Genomic DNA, 18466 nt, shown 5'->3' on the forward strand with positions numbered 1-18466 from the left:
ACACATTCATTAGCTGCTTGGGCTTTAGCCCAGACTGCACATAACTTCTCATTCTGATTAGCGAGCACTAACTACCCCCCATGCCAACATCTACGTGCATTTGACTTAAAGCCAGGAACGTCACATGTGGGCACTGCATGCTGTGCATGAAAACTACTCCAGCCCCAAGCAGAGTAAACGGATCAGTGGAAAGGCTGGCAGGGAATCTGCTTCACAGAGCTGAGAAGAGAGAAACGGGTCCCGGTCAAAGCCAGCAGCAGGAAGAGACGGGTCTCAATTCATTGTCACTAAACAAGCTAACGGCAGCCCTTGTGTACCACAGGCCTCTTTCTATGGTGTAACAAGTGAGTTCGAAACCAATGAGAGGCAATAATTGCTCCTGGTCTGCTTGACAGCTTTTGTCTCTATGCGCTTGCCCTTAGTCCTTACAGCAACATAAAACGTTGCCATGGCAACATAAACTGCTGACTAATGAAACTGCTCAAATGGATTCCTCTCTAGATCTCCAGGAAAATCAGAGCTATAAATAAATGGCTGTAAAAAGCAACTGTCAACACACAACCAATGCTCAGAAAAGGTTTGCTTTCAAACACTCATGTCAGGTACCCAGCCCCAGAGGCCCAAGCCACACCTGCTTGAGGCATTTACTCAGCCCAAAGGTAGATTTAACAGAGGGCAAACTTTCCTGTAAAAAGTAAAATAAAATAGTCGTAGTAGGTTTCTCTCTCTTCTGGGTGAACAATAAACCTTTGAAATGTGAACTGTGTGCAAATCAAGTGTAACCAATGCAGTGCTGCCTTCTTGCAATTACAGATGGCCTGAAATAACATCTGTCAGAGAGATGTCAGCTATGCCTTTTACATCAACAGGGGATTGACTCTCAAGTCTAGCACAAAAGCCAAGTTTTCCTATCATTTAGATGTGCAGCTGTTTATGCATTTGTCACCATTGTGTGAGTGAATCAGGCAACTGCATGTGCCCATGGTCGAATAAACAAAGGGCAGAGACAGAGGTGACCCTGAAAGTGCCTGGGACTGTTTTTCTCACGGAGTGATTCTAACAAAACGTTTTCTTATATCTAAGGGTCATGCTCTCTCCTCTTTAAGTGCAAGCCTTCCTTTATCTGTGGGAGAGCCCAGGACCAAAAGCACAAGCTTCCATCACCTTTGAGCTAACGGAGTTACTTTGAACAGTACATATGTAGCAGACTGCTAACATTGTTGGGGCCAGCCACACCAGGGAAATATGACCATATATGCCAAGCCAAATGTATATACTGTACCTTCTGTAGGCTAACTAGTGGGTACAAATGTGCAACTACCAGGAAATGAGTTGCAAAAAAACTCCATACAGTCAGTCAGGACCACCATGCAAAACTCACGCATTGTACATCACCACCACCCTGTCTGGGTGCAATGAGAATAGCTCTTGCCCTTCATCCATGGATCTCAAAGTCCATCTCTCACACTCATTAAGCCCTCTACCCCTTACTACAGCTAAGTATTATTGTGCCAACTTACACAGTAAAAAAAGTGACCGTGCTGCCGAAGGCAGCAGCACTGGGACAGTCTAGAACAGTGGTTCTCAACCAGAGGTCTCGGGCCCCCTGGGGGGCTGCAAGCAGGTTTCAGGGGGTCCACCAAGCAGGGCCAGCATTAAATTCACTGGGGCCTAGGGCAGAAAGCCAAAGCCCCACTGCGTGGGGCTGAAGCCCGGGGCTCTGAGCCCCACCACTTGGGGCTCAAGTCTAAGAAATGCAGCTTCATGGGGGCCCCTGGGGCATGGGACCTGGGGCAATTGCCCTGCTTGCTACCCACTAACCCCGGCCCTGGCTTGTATATGCAGAAAAACAGCATTTGTGACACAGGTGGGCCATGGAGTGTTTATAGCATGGGGGGGGAAGGGGGGCTCAAAAAGAAAAAGGTTGAGACCCCCTAGTCTAGAAAACTCTTCAGCTCTGGTCACCTTTGCACAGGAAGGTTACAGTCACCCCTGGGAAAGCAGGTGCAAAGTAAGGAAATGAGGACAACTCCTGGCTTTAATAATATTTGTTTGGTGGAAAGGATCAAGACACTGAGCTTATTCTCAGTGGTGCAGGAAAGACTTCAAGGTGACCCAATAGAAGGGTTTGGAATTATGCAGAACAAGATTGAATGACAAGCACAGTGAAAAGTCCAGATGCCCCCAGGGGACACTGAAATAGAACAGGAAAGAAAGAAGAAATGATTCAGGCAGATGGAGAACACTCAGGGCCAGAGCCTGATCTTGGTTACTCCAAAGTGACCTCCATGAAGCTAATGGAGTTACTCCAGATGTACACCAAGATCAGAGTTTGGCTCATAAGGTGGTTTTTTTAACTAAAGCTATTGAAGCAAAATTCCAATGAAACAGAGGCAGACTATGAACCGGTTTATGAAAAATCAGTTCTGTGGGGGCCAGATGATCAGCCCTTTGCAGCGGCTCTCCAGTCAGTAGGTGACCCTATGGCCCTGAGGACCAACTTCCCTCCTATCTTCCCCTCCCTTAGCATCTCTCTGTCACCGGTTACCTGGGCTGGAGGGAGGGGTCAGTGTGGTCCTATAGCTTAGGATCTGTGCTTTATGTACAGAGAGATACTAAAAGTCAAGGCCATTGCAGCCCTCTTTTCAGGAACTGAGAATCTTTTCCCCTGATGGATATTTGGAGATAAGGATGTATTTTTTCTTGCTGGTAGATCTGGGGCCTATTGCTGAGAATCCCTTTACATTTCCCTTTTGAAACCAAGCTTATCACTGTTCAAAATGAAGAGAATTAAGTCTTTGTGATAAGAAGGATGGTAATGGTCTGTGGATCCTTTCACCGGTGTCACTGGAGCAAATCCAGCCCAGTTCAGAAGTGATCAGCAACTGTTACAATCTGATAGTTGCTGGGCGGTCTATGGCAGTCGTTTTCAACCAGGGGTATGCTTACCCCTGGGGGTACGCAGAGGTCTTCCAGGGGGTACATCAACTCATCTAGCTATTTACCTAGTTTTACAACAGGCTAAATAAAAAGTACTAGCAAAGTCAATACAAACTAAAATTTCATACAGACAGACTTGTTTATACTGTTCTATATACATACACTGAAATGTAAACATCATATTTATATTCCAATGGATTTATAATGATATGGTAAAAATGAGAAAGCCAGCCATTTGTCAGTAACAGTGTGCTGTGATACCTTTGTATTTTTATGTCTGATATTTGTAAGCAAGTAGTTTTTAAGTGAGGTGAAACTTGGGGTTACGCAAGACAAATCTGACTCCTGAAGGGGTACAGTAGTCTGGAAAGGTTGAGAGCCACTGCTCTATGGCATCTGACATTAGGGTGGCGGGCTCAGCCCTGTTCCCAGGCTCCACATCACAATATGCAATTAGGGCCCACTCAAATCAATGGAAAGACTAATGGGAGTTGGATCAGGCCCTAACTGGCCCCTTGTTGGTCGCTTCAGTAAAGAGGTTGATGCAGAGAAGCTTTAATTTTTGTTGCCTGTGCTTTGTGAATAAAGTGAGGTTTCAGAGTAGCAGCCGTGTTAGTCTGTATTCGCAAAAAGAACAGGAGGACTTGTGGCACCTGAGAGACTAACCAATTTATTTGAGCATAAGCTTTCGTGAGCTACAGCTCACTTCATCGGTGAGCTCACAAATGCTTATGCTCAAATAAATTTGTTAGTCTCTAAGGTGCCACAAGTCCTCCTTTTCTTTTTGTGAATAAAGTGAGCATAACAGTCTCCTGGCCATCTAGCTGACACTTCTCACCACTGTTTCATTCCCTATACAGTATTTAAAAAAAAAGAAAAGGAGGACTTGTGGCACCTTAGAGACTATCAAATTTATTTGAGCATAGGCTTTCGTGAGCTACAGCTCATTTCATCGGATGCATTCAGTGGAAAATACAGTGGGGAGATTTATATACATAGAGAACATGAAACAATGGGTGTTACCATACACACTGTAACGAGAGTGATCACTTAAAGTGAAATATTACCAGCAGGAGAGCGGAGGGGGGGACCTTCTGTAGTGATAATCAAGGTGGGCCATTTCCAGCAGTTGACAGGAATGTCTGAGGAACGGTGGGGGGTGGAATAAACATGGGGAAATAGTTTTACTTTGTGTAATGACCCATACACTCCCAGTCTCTATTCAAACCTAAGTTAATTGTATCCAGTTTGCAAATTAATTCCAATTCAGCAGTCTCATGTTGGAGTCTGTTTCTGAAGTTTTTTTGTTGAAGAATTGCAACTTTTAGGTCTGTAATCGAGTGACCAAAGAGATTGAAGTGTTCTCCAACTGGTTTTTGGATGTTATAATTCTTGATGTCTGATTTGATTTATGTTCTTGTCAACTGCTGGAAATGGCCCACCTTGATTATCACTACAAAAGGTTCCCCCCCTCCCCCCGCTCTCCTGCTGGTAATATCTCACCTTAAGTGATCACTCTCATTACAGTGTGTATGGTAACACCCATTGTTTCATGTTCTCTATGTACATAAATCTCCCCACTGTATTTTCCACTGAATGCATCCGATGAAGTGAGCTGTAGCTTATGAAATCTTATGCTCAAATAAATTTGTTAGAATCTAAGGTGCCACAAGTACTCCTTTTCTTTTTGCGAATATAGACTAACATGGCTGCTACTCTGAAACCTAGTATTTTAAAAGACACTGGCACTGGGCCTTGATGTGCATCCTGTGATAAAAGGGAGAGTCTTCTCCCAGTGGTACAGCCTGGGTTGTAAACACCAGCAGAAAGCTACAAAATACTTTGAGCACCTCTACCTTCCCTCCAGCCCATCCACCCATCCATCCGCGATGATGTCAGCAGCGACTACTCCACTGCATAAAGCAAACCTGGGCAGCAGCCATCAAGAGCTATCAAGAGAATTCACAGCAAATAGCAGGGGAAGCTGACACAATTTTTCCCCTGGCAAGTGGTGACAAAAGACAGTGCATGCTTTTTAGAATATGCTTATCCATATGTGCACAATGGCATCATTGTCAGGCCCTGCCTTTTTCTTTTAAAATAAGCACCTAACAAAGGCCCCAGTTTACAATGGCACCTCAACTTTGCTCCCTCCACACCTGCACTCTGAGCCACGAGCACCTGCACGCACAGATGATTTCACATGCAAGGCCCCTTTGTCCCAACGTGGGGATGATGCACGGGAAACACTATCACATGTACTTGCCACTGTTTGAATCTGCCATGGGCGCCCATACAGATGTCGTGCACAGAAGTGTTCGCAGGTGTAAAATCGCATGCATGTAGGTGGCAGCTGGTGTGAAGGAGGGGAAAAATGGAAAGTGAACGTGGGGCACAAGTGTTTGTACAGCGCCTTGCACGATGGAGTCTCAGTCCCTATTTGGGAGCCCTTAAGTGCTATTCAAACTCATAATAAAAACATACACCTAAAGATGTGTTTAAAAGCAAAGACATCAGAAAATTCAGCCCCAGAGATGTATTTTAAAAGGATTCTGACTCCTGTAACCCACAAGAAAGCATTTACAGTTCTTCATTGCATGGATAAATGGTTGTCATGAAACCAACATTAGAACACATTTGCCGTGGCAAAGGGAAAATGAACTTACCATGCACAGCCTCCAGAGCAGCCATCTAACCATTTTTCAGTTTAAAATAATCAACTGAGCAGCAAGGAAAGGAAGAGGCAAGTCATCATCATCAGGTAATTAATCAGTTGATCAGCTGAAAACCAACAAGATGTTATGACAGTCAAAAGCATTTGTTGATTGCACTGTGCTCCACAGTCAGACCTAGATCTCTCCTACTGCAATCACAAACTATTATTGCCTAGAATACAGTCTGGCCTGTCAACACAACTGATGTATCAGAAGCTGATAACTATTCAATGTATCACTCTCAGATTAGAGATGGAGCTGGCAGGGGAGGGAGAAGGGAGAGAATGCTGCAATGAATAAATAGTTTGTGCTAACCCATCAGCTAATGCTGCTGCACAGCAGAGCTAGGATAGGCTCTAAAAATAATATTATAATCAGCATATGGCCAGAAAGATTATAGGGTCTTTGGGAAAATAAATGTTAAACCACTCATGGTGTATGGGGAAAAAAAGTAAATCTATTAAAAGCAACATCAGACAGAAAGAATCTGTGCTTATTTCTGGCCCCCCAGACCCTATCCCCTAACGGCACCAAGAAACAGATCTGTTTGAGAAAAGTAAACATTTGTTTAAAAATAGGAACCAAGTGAGAGACTCCAGATTGATTTTTTTTAAAGTTATGTAAATATATATGGAATTGTCTGTTCCTGCAGTAACTGATAAGGCGAAGGAGAGAGAAAATCCACTCAGTTCCCAGCATTCATTCTCTTCTCCTGCTACTTCACACGGCCACAGGGCCAGAGGGCTGGATACAGCGCTAACCCACTGGAACCTTCCTTTAAACTAGCTCTGAGTTGGGGCTCTCAGTTTAAAAGGGGAATTTGAATAAACCCCTGGTCAATCTCATTCCAAAAATTTTATTTCTGCCATCAGCTGGTGTTCCAAAAACACACAGTGGTTATCACAAGTGCTGGCATCCTCTGGGCCCCGGGGGTGTTCCATACCCCCACTCCTCCTCCCCACCCGTTCCCCCAAACCTACACCCTTGCCCCACCTCTTCTACCCAGTTCCTCCCCCTTCCCTGAGCACACCCCACTCCTCAGCCCGAGAGCACCCATGGAGTCAGTGCCTGTGGTTGTATCAGGGAATTGGCTGGTCCCCGCTAGAAGCTGACAGGTGTTTCGGTAACATGAAGCACAACTCAGACCCGGCCAGAGAAAGAATTCAGATTTCACTTGCTGAGTGTTAAAGATGAGGTAATTCCCCTCCCCCATTTATTAAAGGAATAGGTTAAGGCCAAGATTTTCAAATATGAGTGCTCTTACATCCTTCCAATGGTCCAATGATTAAATCACTAGCCTGGGACTTGTGTTCAACTCCCAGCTCTGCCAGATTCCGTGTGTGACCTCAGGCAGGTCACTTTGGTCCAGGTCCTAAGAGGTATCTAGGTGCCTAACTCTCACTGAGATCACAATGGGAGTTGGGGGCCTCATGCCCTTTGAGGATCTAGGCCATAGACTGTTTATGTCTGTTCTCTACCTGTAAAACAGGGATGAGTGTGTAATTCCCCACCTCATAGGGGTGTTGTAAGAATAAATACATTAAAAGAGTGTGAAGTATTTAGATACAACTCTGATGGGGGGCATCTAGGTACCTTAGATAGTTATTTAGGCCCAGATTTTGGGAAGTATTTAGGCATTACTGTGCTCAGCCTCACCTAAATACTTTCAGCTGTCCAGGCTTTCGTAGACAGATTTTTCAAGTGCTGAGAATTGAGCAGCTCCCATTTACTTAGAAGCCCCATTTTTGAACACCTCTTTTTGCAAGTCTTGTCCTTACGCTTCTGCGTGTTTGAATAAGCGCCAGGAACTCCAACAGAAGCAAATCTCGGGAAAATTGGCTAACACAAAACTTTGTAAGGTACACTTACTAAACCAGGCTTTTGCCACAGCAAAGGAAAATTATATTCTGTCTGGGCTTTGTGCCCCTCGGCAACAGTACAAAAAAACCTCATCTAACCATCTCTCCAAGCATGAGGTCCTGACAAGTTCAAGATTTACTTAGGAGCGGTTTCTGAGAGGGCTGTGTGTCAAATCTCTTTCACTTCTCTGTTGCAGAAAAAAAAGAAAAAAAGTGTCAAGGACTTCTTTGAGCTACAGGCTCGCGATTGATTTATTACAACACTAATCTAGTGACAAGGAGAAAGCACCAAAGTACAGGAACACAAAGAATTGATGACTTGGCAGATAAAACTACCCTCTGCAACTCAAACAGATGGGAGTATTTGATGGAGAATTCCATCAGACCCATACAAAACCTTGGCAAACGTATGCACACAGCACCCCCTGCAGATCCATAATTACCTGCAAATATCTGGATTGAGTTCTCAACAATCTGTGTGTGATTTCCCCACCCACATCTATTCTACCCCTGCACAGCAGACACTCACATCAAGAATTGTTGGCATTCACAGGAATGTCCAATCCACAGTGAGAAAATCAGCAGTAGCCAGAGGTAGATTTTAAGCTGTATTCCCATACGCATGCAGAGTAACCCTGTGAGACAGAGCAGAAATCCTGATCCATTATTCTTGGAGAGAAGAAATTGAGGGAAAAAAGGCAAAGAGAAAATTCCATCCCAGCTGGTCCCTCTCAAACTGGCTAAACAGGTTCCTATTGGACTCCCTTGGAACCAGCAGGGCTCAGCTGCCTTCAATCCCTATTATAAAGGATGTGTCTGCTAAACATAGTTAAATTAACATTGTCTATATTAGAAGTGTTTTAGCTCCCACATCAGTATGCTCTAGTTCAAGAGATTATTCTGATTGGAGTAGCTAAATGAGCAAAATTGCTACTCACATTAATGAAAAACTGCTTTAAATTATGAGAGTCAATTTTCCACCCTCACTATCTTGTGGCTGCACACGCTAAAGGCAGCTGTTCGCTCGGCCACCCTTTCCCCTCCCTTCACCATGAAAACTGTCATTTATGGTTCTAAGTAGCAGTAATATCCTACAAATATGCAATGCCCTCCCAACCTGGTGATGATTTATGGTAATCTGTTAGAGTATTAATTAGGCTCTTGCTATTGGGCATTGAACTAACAAAGCCATACTTCAAATGCTGCAGGAAATTATTGCTTAAATATTTCCTCTGCCTAGTTGACTGCTACTTGCTGAAGAAGCATAAGGAATTGCCACTAACTAGATTGAAGCAGTGATTAAGAGCTGCAACTACTTTACTCCTGGGTGAATTCTGCACCACTGCACAATGCAGAATTTTGCAGAAATTAATGTTGTGTGCACAGAATTTCCTTCTCCCCCCCCCCCCCACAGAAATGGGCTGCAGAGATGTTGGCTGCCATTAGGGGCCATTGGACCCAGCTGAGCCCAGCTTGCAATAGAAAACAAGGCCAGGAGGAGGGAACTGGAGGGTTCCCAGCAGCTGCAGTTCCTAGCACACCCTGAAGGAAGGAGGTGATGGCATACAGGAAATTCCATGCAAGCCCAGAACCCAGCATCAGGCTGTTTCTCCCCCTGGATCCCTGGGCTCTAGGAGAATTGGGGTAGGGGTGAAAGTAATTTAAAGGACTTTCCGGTACACAGGACAGCTGGGGTCCTGGGCAAGGTGGAGGGGGTGGCTCTGGGTCCCCCAGAAGGGGCAGGGCCCCAGGCAGAAGGGGAAGGGCTGGGGCCAGACGCCCCTAGCTCTTCCCTCAGCACTGCCTAGCCTATGCTGTCAGGGACTCCAACAGGAATTTAAAGGACCTGGGGTTCTGGCTGCTGCCAGGAGCCCCCAGCCCCAGGGCAGCTTCCCCTTTTGCCCCATCAGCAGCTCTGGTGGTACGGTCAGCTGTGTACCAGTGACCACTTTCTTACCACTATGCCATACCAGACCTGCTTACTTTCACCTCTGGCAGGGGGTGAGAGTGTCTGAGCCGGGGAGGTCCCCATGGCTGAACTCTGAGGTGGGGTGGGGTCGGAAGAGTGTCTGACCACCTGGCTGGGCGCACAGAGAAACAGGAACTGGTCTGCTGTAGGGGTTTCTTTAACTCTCTACTCTGGGAGGATTTTTTGTGTATCTGTATTGTTGCAGACATACTCGCTGACAAGTATTTTGAAATAAATTACCAAAATAATTGAAACTGATGTGATTATATAGTGTTATTTTGACTTACAATTTGCATAATTTTAAAATATTGTGTACAGAACTTAACATTTTAGCACAGACTTCCTCCAGGTGTACTATTTGCCCCTAGGCAAACACAGCTCACTTCATTGTATTAAGCATGTATGAACTATTAACTTTATAGCTTTGCACAGCCAGGACATTGCAGACACAATGGAAAACTAAACCTGCTCCTTGAGGTTCTAATGAATATGGCATGAGAATTGTTTTTAGAAACACACCTCGAATGTACATACCTGCTGCACTACTCCCCTACATTAGCACATCAGTAACAGCTATTTTCATCATTAAGCCTGGAGTTTGAATGGAGTCCTGCCACTCTAGACACCGCTAGGTAACAAACACTTTCCAGCTCTTCGTATCAGCTCTGAAGCATGAATGTGCATTGCAGCAGGAATGCAGAGGTGCTACCAGCTTGTTTATCCAAACATAGCCAGACCCTGGTGGAGTCATCAGTTCAACTGATGCCAAACATCTACCAGGGCTGACCCGATACCCGGACCCAATTGCTTCCACAGCTCACAGCTAAACATCACTCAGCCAGGATTACTGTGTGCCACACAGCAATCAGGCCAGATGGAGAATGGCTGTCACCTTCCCAAAGGAACAGCCGCCGCCTCACCTGAGACTCAGCTTCACCACACAGGGCAAAGTAATTAGGATGTTTGTATCTTGTGGTAAATCACTGCACACACTAGAACAGGCTGACAACAGTTAAGAGGGGAACAAAACAGATTTTTACTACTGCTTAATATCAGTGGCATCAGAATATGTAAATTAGGTGTACAGAGCTGCCATCCCATGACTAACTGTGGTCTAAACCTCAAAGACTAAGGCAATCCTCATCTCTAATTGTGATAACATTTTTGACTTGGGCAAAATCAATTCTGAATTGTTACCCATATCTGAAATTAGGATAATTCTTACATACGTACCTGGCATTGCATATGTACCTTGCGTGGGTATTGTGATTTAGTGCCTCAAACAATTTTGAAGATAAAAAGTAACCTGAAGTTCCAGGCTGTGTGAAGGAAGAACTGATGTCTACTATGAGGTGTAAGCACTTCTAATGCCACTCAGACTGTGGCTTTTTCCTGCTTTAGTGATTTCCTGTGTGTTAGTATGCATTTACGCATCTGTATTAACAGTAGCCTGGGGGTCTGACACAAATGTCAGCAAGATGGGGGTAGAAAGCTGCAGCATTTAAGTACCTCCATTTCATTAAAGAAATGGTTCTACAAGCCTGAACTGGCAAATGTAATCACGAAAGACATCATCTTCCTCTTGTCAGACTGACAAGATCAGCAGAGGCAACCGAGTTGGATTCCCCTTGATTTATGAGGGGGCTGACTCTAGACTTCTCTGAAGGGCCTTAGATTGCAGAACAAGTTTTTCTCTACGTTCTGAAGTCACCTGGCTGCATCTACAGAACAGAGCTCTTGAGGGGAAATGAGATTTAGGCATAGAGTTGTGTAGGCTTATTAATTTTGTTTTGTAATTTATAGCAGCAACTATTAGCCTTGGAAAGGCCTAGTTTTATTTCTGTGCAAGTCAAAAGAAATGAGGGAAGAGTGCAGCAACTGCTGAGAATGCCTTTAGGCTAGCTTCTCCACTCCAACTCAAGGGGTAGATACAGATCCAGCTAATGGAAATGGCATTGTTCTCTTCTGTGAGACTCCAGGAGTTGAATGGGGAGAAAGACAAGTGTGGAGAGGAAAAGCTGGCAACAGATGCTCTGCAGTTGCCCACCCTTACTAAGCGCTATCTGTTCTGAGGTTTGGTCTACACATGGAATTTTTCTACTGAATGCATCCAATGAAGTAAGCTGTAGCTCACGAAAGCTTATGCTCAAATAAATTTGTAAGTAAGTCCTCCTTTTCTTTTTACATGGAAATTGTATCAGCATAACTGCATTGGTCAAGAGTGAAAAACTACATCAGAGTTGCTATAGCTATGCAAGAGTGCTGTCAACATAGCTACCCACATTCAGGGAGGTGTTGCTACACCAACAGATAAAACCCTTTCCCAGCATAGGCTGTGCCTACACTATGGGGCTATGCCAGAATAATTATGCCAACATTGTTGCTGTAGTGTAGATATACCCTTTACCAATACCATGTGTCATAAATATAAAGGGAAGGGTAAACCCCTTTAAAATCCCTCCTGGCCAGAGGAAATCTCCTCTCACCTGTAAAGGGTTAAGAAGCTAAAGGTAACCTCGCTGGCACCTGACCAAAATGACCAATGAGGAGACAAGATATTTTCAAAAGCTGGGAGGAGGGAGAGAAACAAAGGGGGTATTGTGTGTCTGTCTACATTTTGTCTTTGCCGGAGATAGACCAGGAATGAAGCCTTAGAACTTTTAGTAAGTAATCTAGCTAGGTATGTGTTAGATTATGATTTCTTTAAATGGCTGAGAAAAGAATTGTGCTGAATAGAATAACTATTTCTGTCTATCTTTTTTGTAACTTAAGGTTTTTGCCTAGAGGGGTTCTCTATGTTTTGAATCTAATTACCCTGTAAGGTATTTACCATCCTGATTTTACAGGGGGGGATTTCTTATTTCTAATTACTTCTATTTTTATTAAAAGTCTTCTTGTAAGAAAACAATGCTTTTTCATTGTTCTCAGATCCAGGGGTTTGGGTCTGTGGTCACCTATGCAAATTGGTGAGGCTTTTTATCCAACATTTCCCTGGAAGGGGGGGGTGCAAGTGTTGGGAGGATTGTTCATTGTTCTTAAGATCCAAGGGTCTGGGTCTGTAGTCACCTAGGCAAATTGGTGAGGCTTTTTACCAAACCTTGTCCAGGAAGTGGGGTGCAAGGTTTTTGGGAAGTATTTTGGGGGGAAAGACGTGTCCAAACAGCTCTTCCCCAGTAACCAGTATTTGTTTGGTGGTGGTAGCGGCCAATCCAAGGACAAAAGGGTGGAATATTTTGTACCTTGGGGAAGTTTTGACCTAAGCTGGTAAAGATAAGCTTAGGAGGTTTTTCATGCAGGTCCCCACATCTGTACCCTAGAGTTCAGAGTGGGGGAGGGACCTTGACACCATGTGTCAGAAGCAGGGAGATGAGGGAGCCAAGACACTAAGAACTCACTGCTTCAGTGCAAGTCTGACTACCACAGTGGCCCCAAAGCACGCAAACCATCTGGTGCAGGATGAATTACCAGCTCTAAGACCGTTATGTACCGACTAGGCCCCAGAACCTTGTTCTCTTTAGTTTCTTCCTGCAACTGAGGCTCTGGCTCTCCTAAGTTGCCAGTAAGCAACACCCACCTTCCCAGGTGCATGTATTTGATTATGACCATCCAGATCTGTAAAGTAAAAAGCCCAACAAAACCTAGACAGCTTTTAGAGCCCCCAGCCACCATGTCAGAATCTCATGCAAAGTAGGTTTTAAGAAAGAAGTCTCCAAGGAGGATGATTGAGGGGTAGTTTTATCTGTCTGAAAACAAGTTGACAGTTGGGTATTTTCCTCAATTGAACCATTTAAAAGCTTCCCAAGACATTGGCATCACCTCATGCCGGGGCCTGCATGCCATGTCTAGAACAGGCTATCGAGGTATTTTGTCATCTCCACTACTGTGGTATTTCAGCCCCTCAAAAACACTAATGGATTTATCTTCACAACATAGGAAAGCATAATCCTCATTTTACACATGGAGGGCTGAGGCCAGGAGATCAAATGACTTGGCTGAGGTCCAACAGGAAATCTGGTTAAAACAGCCCGGATTTCAACCTGATGCCTAGAGGCCCAGGCTCTGCTTAACCACACGACCTTCCCATTCATATACAGACAGAAGCACACACTTCAATCCATTTAAGAAGTTACCTCAGTACTTTTAATGATTTTTAGTACATAAGAACCTTCCACATTACAGCAGTGGGTTGAACCCAGCTTGCATGGGGTGAATACAGCCATTACGGACACAAGAACACTAGACATAGTATGTGACTGCATAAAAAGAGGTCAAGATTCATAGATGGTCAATCCCTTCCACTGAAATGGCTCATGAGCTTTGAGAGAATAAATTACTAAAGCTCCATGGCATGTCTTAAGGAGGCAGGACATGCAGTATTTCTTACTCCACGCAGAAAGAGGGAAGTTTGACCATCAAGTCAGAGCAGAGCAATGTGGATACAACAGCCTAGACTCAGGATATTTTGCTGTCACTTTGACAAATGTTCACAATATTGACAGGAGCTTTCTGCTACTTCACAGAGCAACTTCTGCTTCGTGCTGACATTGACAACTCCTTCACCTGTCAAGGGAAAGTCAAGATTTAGTCATATGAACTCTGGCAATTTTACAGACAGTTAAGGCAGCTCTCGTCACTTTGCACTTCTAGAGTGACACATGGGAGTTTGAACCAGGATTCAACCTTTTGTGTTGTGTTCTCCACAAGCTAAAATGAGGAACACCTACTTCTCCCCCTCCATATCACTTAGAGCATCTTAAGACCCAATGCAGCTACAGCAGTAAATGCAAACTTAGTAGAGCAAGACACCCACATAATGAACTGAAAAAAGCAGACTTATGTTTAAATTTGCAGAGGATTTTGGAAAAATTAAGACTATTTCCTTCTTCACAACAGATTGAACTTTTCAGTCCCCGAAGGGAAGCGTATAAAGGAGGCAAACACCTTGAATGAAAAGTTGAGGCACTCAGTAATAATCTTCAACAAAAGCTCTCTTTACTCATTGAAGTTAAATTTGGTGTTAAGACCAGTTTCAAAGTAATTTTGACTAAATATTCTTTTCCTCTCTTAACTGAGCTTTCTATCCACAAGTCCTGTGACATGAACACTAGTCACTAAAGGATATTTAAGCACCTAAGCAGAAGCTGTAATTTTCAAGAGCACCAAGATGCATCATTCCCATTGATTTCATTGGGAATCAAGTGGTAGGTACTTCAGAAAATTCCACTAAGCACCTGTCTGCATCTTAGGCCTCTAATACTTTTTTAAAACCTGGCCCACATTCACTCTTTCAGCCAGGATGGGACCTGAAGTACCAACAAAAGTTTGCTGACGACCCACCCACAAACACATCATAAACAAGTGAAAACAGCAGAAACCCCAGCCATACCCCTCTCCCCCCCCCCCCAAAATAAACTCAGTCACCTTTAACAGAGCAGTAATAGCACACAAGCTATTTTTAGTCAGCTATACCAATGAAGCTAGAACAAAATGTAGGTCACTGGTACAGCAGTATCTGCAGGTCCCATGAAAACATGGATTGTGCTCAGTACTGACCAGCTAATGTTTGTTACGCATGTTGAAGACAGTTTATATATAGTCCCCAAGTGTTACTGAGATGTGTGCAAAGAGCACCCTCAATTGCTGTCTTCCTTCAGAGTAGCCTGCATTTATGTGCAACCATTTTGGGCATACAGGCCATGGGCATGGAGCTCTATATATGTAATTAACTGGTATTTACACAGCAACATGAACAGGGAAAGCCCCTCTGCATCTGTGGAATCAGACAGCCTGGCTAAAATGCAAGTTTTGGTCAGCATTGCCGATCTGATGGGGAAAAAAGTCTGAAGTCATCACATTCCACAGAACAACATGCCTTTCAGGTTGTCAAACACTTTTAAAAAAAATTAAAACCACAGTTTACCTTTAGAAGATCCTCAAGTCTATGTTTATGGACAATGTAATAGTTCCTGCAGGAGAGATATTGTACAGGAGAATTAATGACTTTCAAGGGCTGCTGGCATTTAAAATATTCAGTCTGCATCTTAGAAAGTCTATGATCTACAAAGCAGCAAGTGGGTGCATTTGCATGACAAAAGGTTTATTTTATATTCCACATTGAGTGCCATTAATAATCTAACTGAATTGCTAAGAACAAGTATCAAATTATGAAACAATTTTAACAGCAATACAGGAGAGATACATGGATCTGAAGAACTGGGGTTTTTTACCCACGAAAGCTTATGCCCAAATAAATCTGTTAGTCTTTAAGGTGCCATCGGACTCCTCGTTTTTGTGGATACAGATTAACACGGCTACCCCTCTGATACTATGCAGCTGTTCCTACAATATACTTCTGGTCCACTGCTCATCCTATCATTTACCCATTCCATTCCAGGTCAAACTATTAAGCTATCACAATGGGATCTGCCTAACAGGATGCAAAAGAGATAAGGTGGCTGAGGTAATATCTTTTATTGAACCAACTTCTGTTGGTGAGACAGACAAGCTTTTGAGCTTCACAGAGCTCTCCAGGTCTCCACAAAATGCAAGACGCCAGCAAACCCTTTTTTGCTTCCACCCTTGACTGGCCTGCACTTCATGGGAAGTTTGCAAGACATTTCTCAATGCTCCCAGACTTCCAGAAATGTTCCTCATTCACAGACCATTTGCAAAGTTTAATGACCCCAATCAACTATGTGCCCATTGCCATCCTGCAACCTGAGCAACGGTAGATTGGCTGGGCCCTGGCTTTTCATGTGCCTCACCACTAGACATGCACTGCTGTTTACATGCAGTATTTGCCACCTATGTCTAAGGCTGGCAAACTTGGTCAGCAACAGATATCTGGGGGCAGTGGAGGGACAAGATATTTCTGCAGAAAGGATGCATCCAAAGAGAAAGGGGTGATGTTTTTTTCAAATACCACCTAAACAGTGCTTAAAAGGCTGCAGTCACTCCTACTTTGGAGGCACTAAGCATAAACTTCTAGTCTGAAGGTAAAGGAATTAAATGTCTGTCTTGTCTATTAGAGTGTAAACTCTCCAGGGCAGCATCTGTCTACTATTGTTTGTACAGTGTCTAGCATAATGGGGCCCCATTTCCAGTTGGCCCTTATGCACTATCATAATTAATAATAAATAAGTGGGATTCATGACTGGTTTAGAGCCAGTCTCTCCCTTAAAGGGAGAAATTATTTGAAACTAACGACAAAGATATTTATTCAGAAACTTACCACTCTCTCCTAGTAGTGGCTCACAAGTGGCTTGTTAACCAGGGCAGTGTCCTCTCTTTCCAAGACTCTTCAGGTCACCATGTCACCTTTCTCTCAGTGAGCCAGGTCTCCCAGGCTCACATTGCTCCACCCTTGCTGGCGTGGGCCTAAAAAGTACAAAGCCATGGGGTGGGATTAACTACTGAGTATGAGTCAGTGGAAGGGGAGGGGGGAGAAGAGAGGAAAGAGAAAGGGCCCTTCCCTACTGGTGTATCAGACTGAATCTGGCTAAAGCAGTGAAAAATCAGCACTGTCGCTCTGATGGGGAAAAAAGTTTAGTCATCATGTACACCAGTGAGATCTCAGCTCCAGAGTGAGCTGGAGGAGGGAAGTGCCAGGGCAGCATGCGAATGACATCCTAGTTTGCATGCAGTTTCAGCAAGGCAGACACATGGGACGTATGTAGCTAACTGGTTATCTGCACATTAGGCTGGCATACAACTGCACAAATGCACTTCACTTTTTTAATACATTACCCATAAGAGTACCAGTTACATGTTTCAGATGGAAGACTGCAGCACTTTAGATGTTACAGTGGTAGGTGCTATAGAAGTCTAAGATAGAGGAGTCAGTTGTTTGGTCACATGATGAGAAAGGAAAACACATGCTGAGAAACAGCTGGAAGAGAAGAAACAGTGTTATAGTGGCAGATAGAGACAGGGGTTCACAAAAGAGCAGCACTTTTAAAGATGGGAGCCTAATACAGCAAAGAGAGACTAGGATACTGGACAGAGAAAGTGGCAAAAAGGATGCAAAATAAGAGTAGCTTACACCTGTTGGCTGGGGAAATGGTGATATGGCTGCCCTAAACAAAGTTTCACAGTATTTACATGCAGGAACCAAGAAACAAACTTGGAAAACAGCAGCAAAAGGTACTTATTCATAGACGGGCTTACCGCTGCCACCCCACTAGGGTCAGAAAGGGCAATGGACACAGTGGGTTCGTAACCAGAGCATTGGTGCTTCCTGCTGGTTCTACTCTGGAGCCGCGCCGGGCCTCGCTCTCCCAGGCCGGGTCCCCAGCACATGTTGCTCGCTCCTGCTCGCTGGACCTGAGAAGCAGAAGACCGAAGAGGCACAAGAGATTTAGCCCCGCTGGCCATCCGGCGGGAGCAAAGCAAAGGCCGCCTCCCCGGGCTGGTGCATCAGACACAATCTGGCTTAGCGCAGCGAAATCAACACTGTCGCTCTGCTGGGGAAAAAAGCTTTAGTCATCACGTGCACCGGGCTGCGGGACCAGGGAGCGACCAACCCGGTCAGCGGCTACACACTCCCGGGCCCTCTTACAGGGGGAGCGACACGCTGCTGGGGGGCGGCCAGCGAGAGGGCAGGCGCCGCCGCTAGCGAAGGACTCCCCCAGGAAGCAGGGCGCTCCCGCTCAAGGGCCGCGGCCGAGCTGCAGCCGGCTCCCCGCGGCCCTTGCGGAGGGGACGCCCCATCAATACAGGCCGAGTGCCGCAGCAGGGGCTACGAGGCACTGCTGGAGCTGGACAGGGGCCAGGCACCGGCGCGGACGGCCGCGGATTGCATTGGATTGCATGCCGGCCCCCCACCGCCGCACAAGCCACTCACTGGCGCCCTCAGCGAAGGGAACGAAAAAGAGAGCGCACGCCTGCAACACGTCCTTATATAGTGCACTGTGCCTCACTGCGCATGCTCCACCCACGCGTACCTGGGAAACGTAGGCCCAGAAGCGCCCTCTGTGTCCGGCCAC

At 45.0% G+C, this 18466-nt stretch overlaps 1 long non-coding RNA gene and 3 other non-coding genes across 4 annotated transcripts; all 4 read right to left on the bottom strand.

Annotated features, from left to right (window-relative positions):
- Window positions 1–13616: 13616 nt before the first annotated feature.
- On the bottom strand, window positions 13617–18358 carry LOC141997309 (uncharacterized). Its single transcript, XR_012641709.1, has 5 exons — window positions 18325–18358; window positions 17649–17804; window positions 16714–16859; window positions 15403–15448; window positions 13617–14042 (listed from the first exon to the last, which is right to left on the bottom strand). It is a non-coding gene; the product is annotated as an uncharacterized LOC141997309 (long non-coding RNA).
- LOC141997923 (small nucleolar SNORD12/SNORD106) lies at window positions 15252–15345 on the bottom strand. The gene has a single exon (XR_012641782.1). It is a non-coding gene; the product is annotated as a small nucleolar SNORD12/SNORD106 (small nucleolar RNA).
- LOC141997922 (small nucleolar SNORD12/SNORD106) lies at window positions 16957–17048 on the bottom strand. Its single transcript, XR_012641781.1, has one exon. It is a non-coding gene; the product is annotated as a small nucleolar SNORD12/SNORD106 (small nucleolar RNA).
- LOC141997924 (small nucleolar SNORD12/SNORD106) lies at window positions 17889–17980 on the bottom strand. The gene has a single exon (XR_012641783.1). It is a non-coding gene; the product is annotated as a small nucleolar SNORD12/SNORD106 (small nucleolar RNA).
- Window positions 18359–18466: the final 108 nt, after the last annotated feature.

This window comes from Natator depressus, chromosome 13 (genome assembly GCF_965152275.1).
Source record: "Natator depressus isolate rNatDep1 chromosome 13, rNatDep2.hap1, whole genome shotgun sequence".
Lineage (NCBI taxonomy): Eukaryota > Metazoa > Chordata > Testudines > Cheloniidae > Natator > Natator depressus.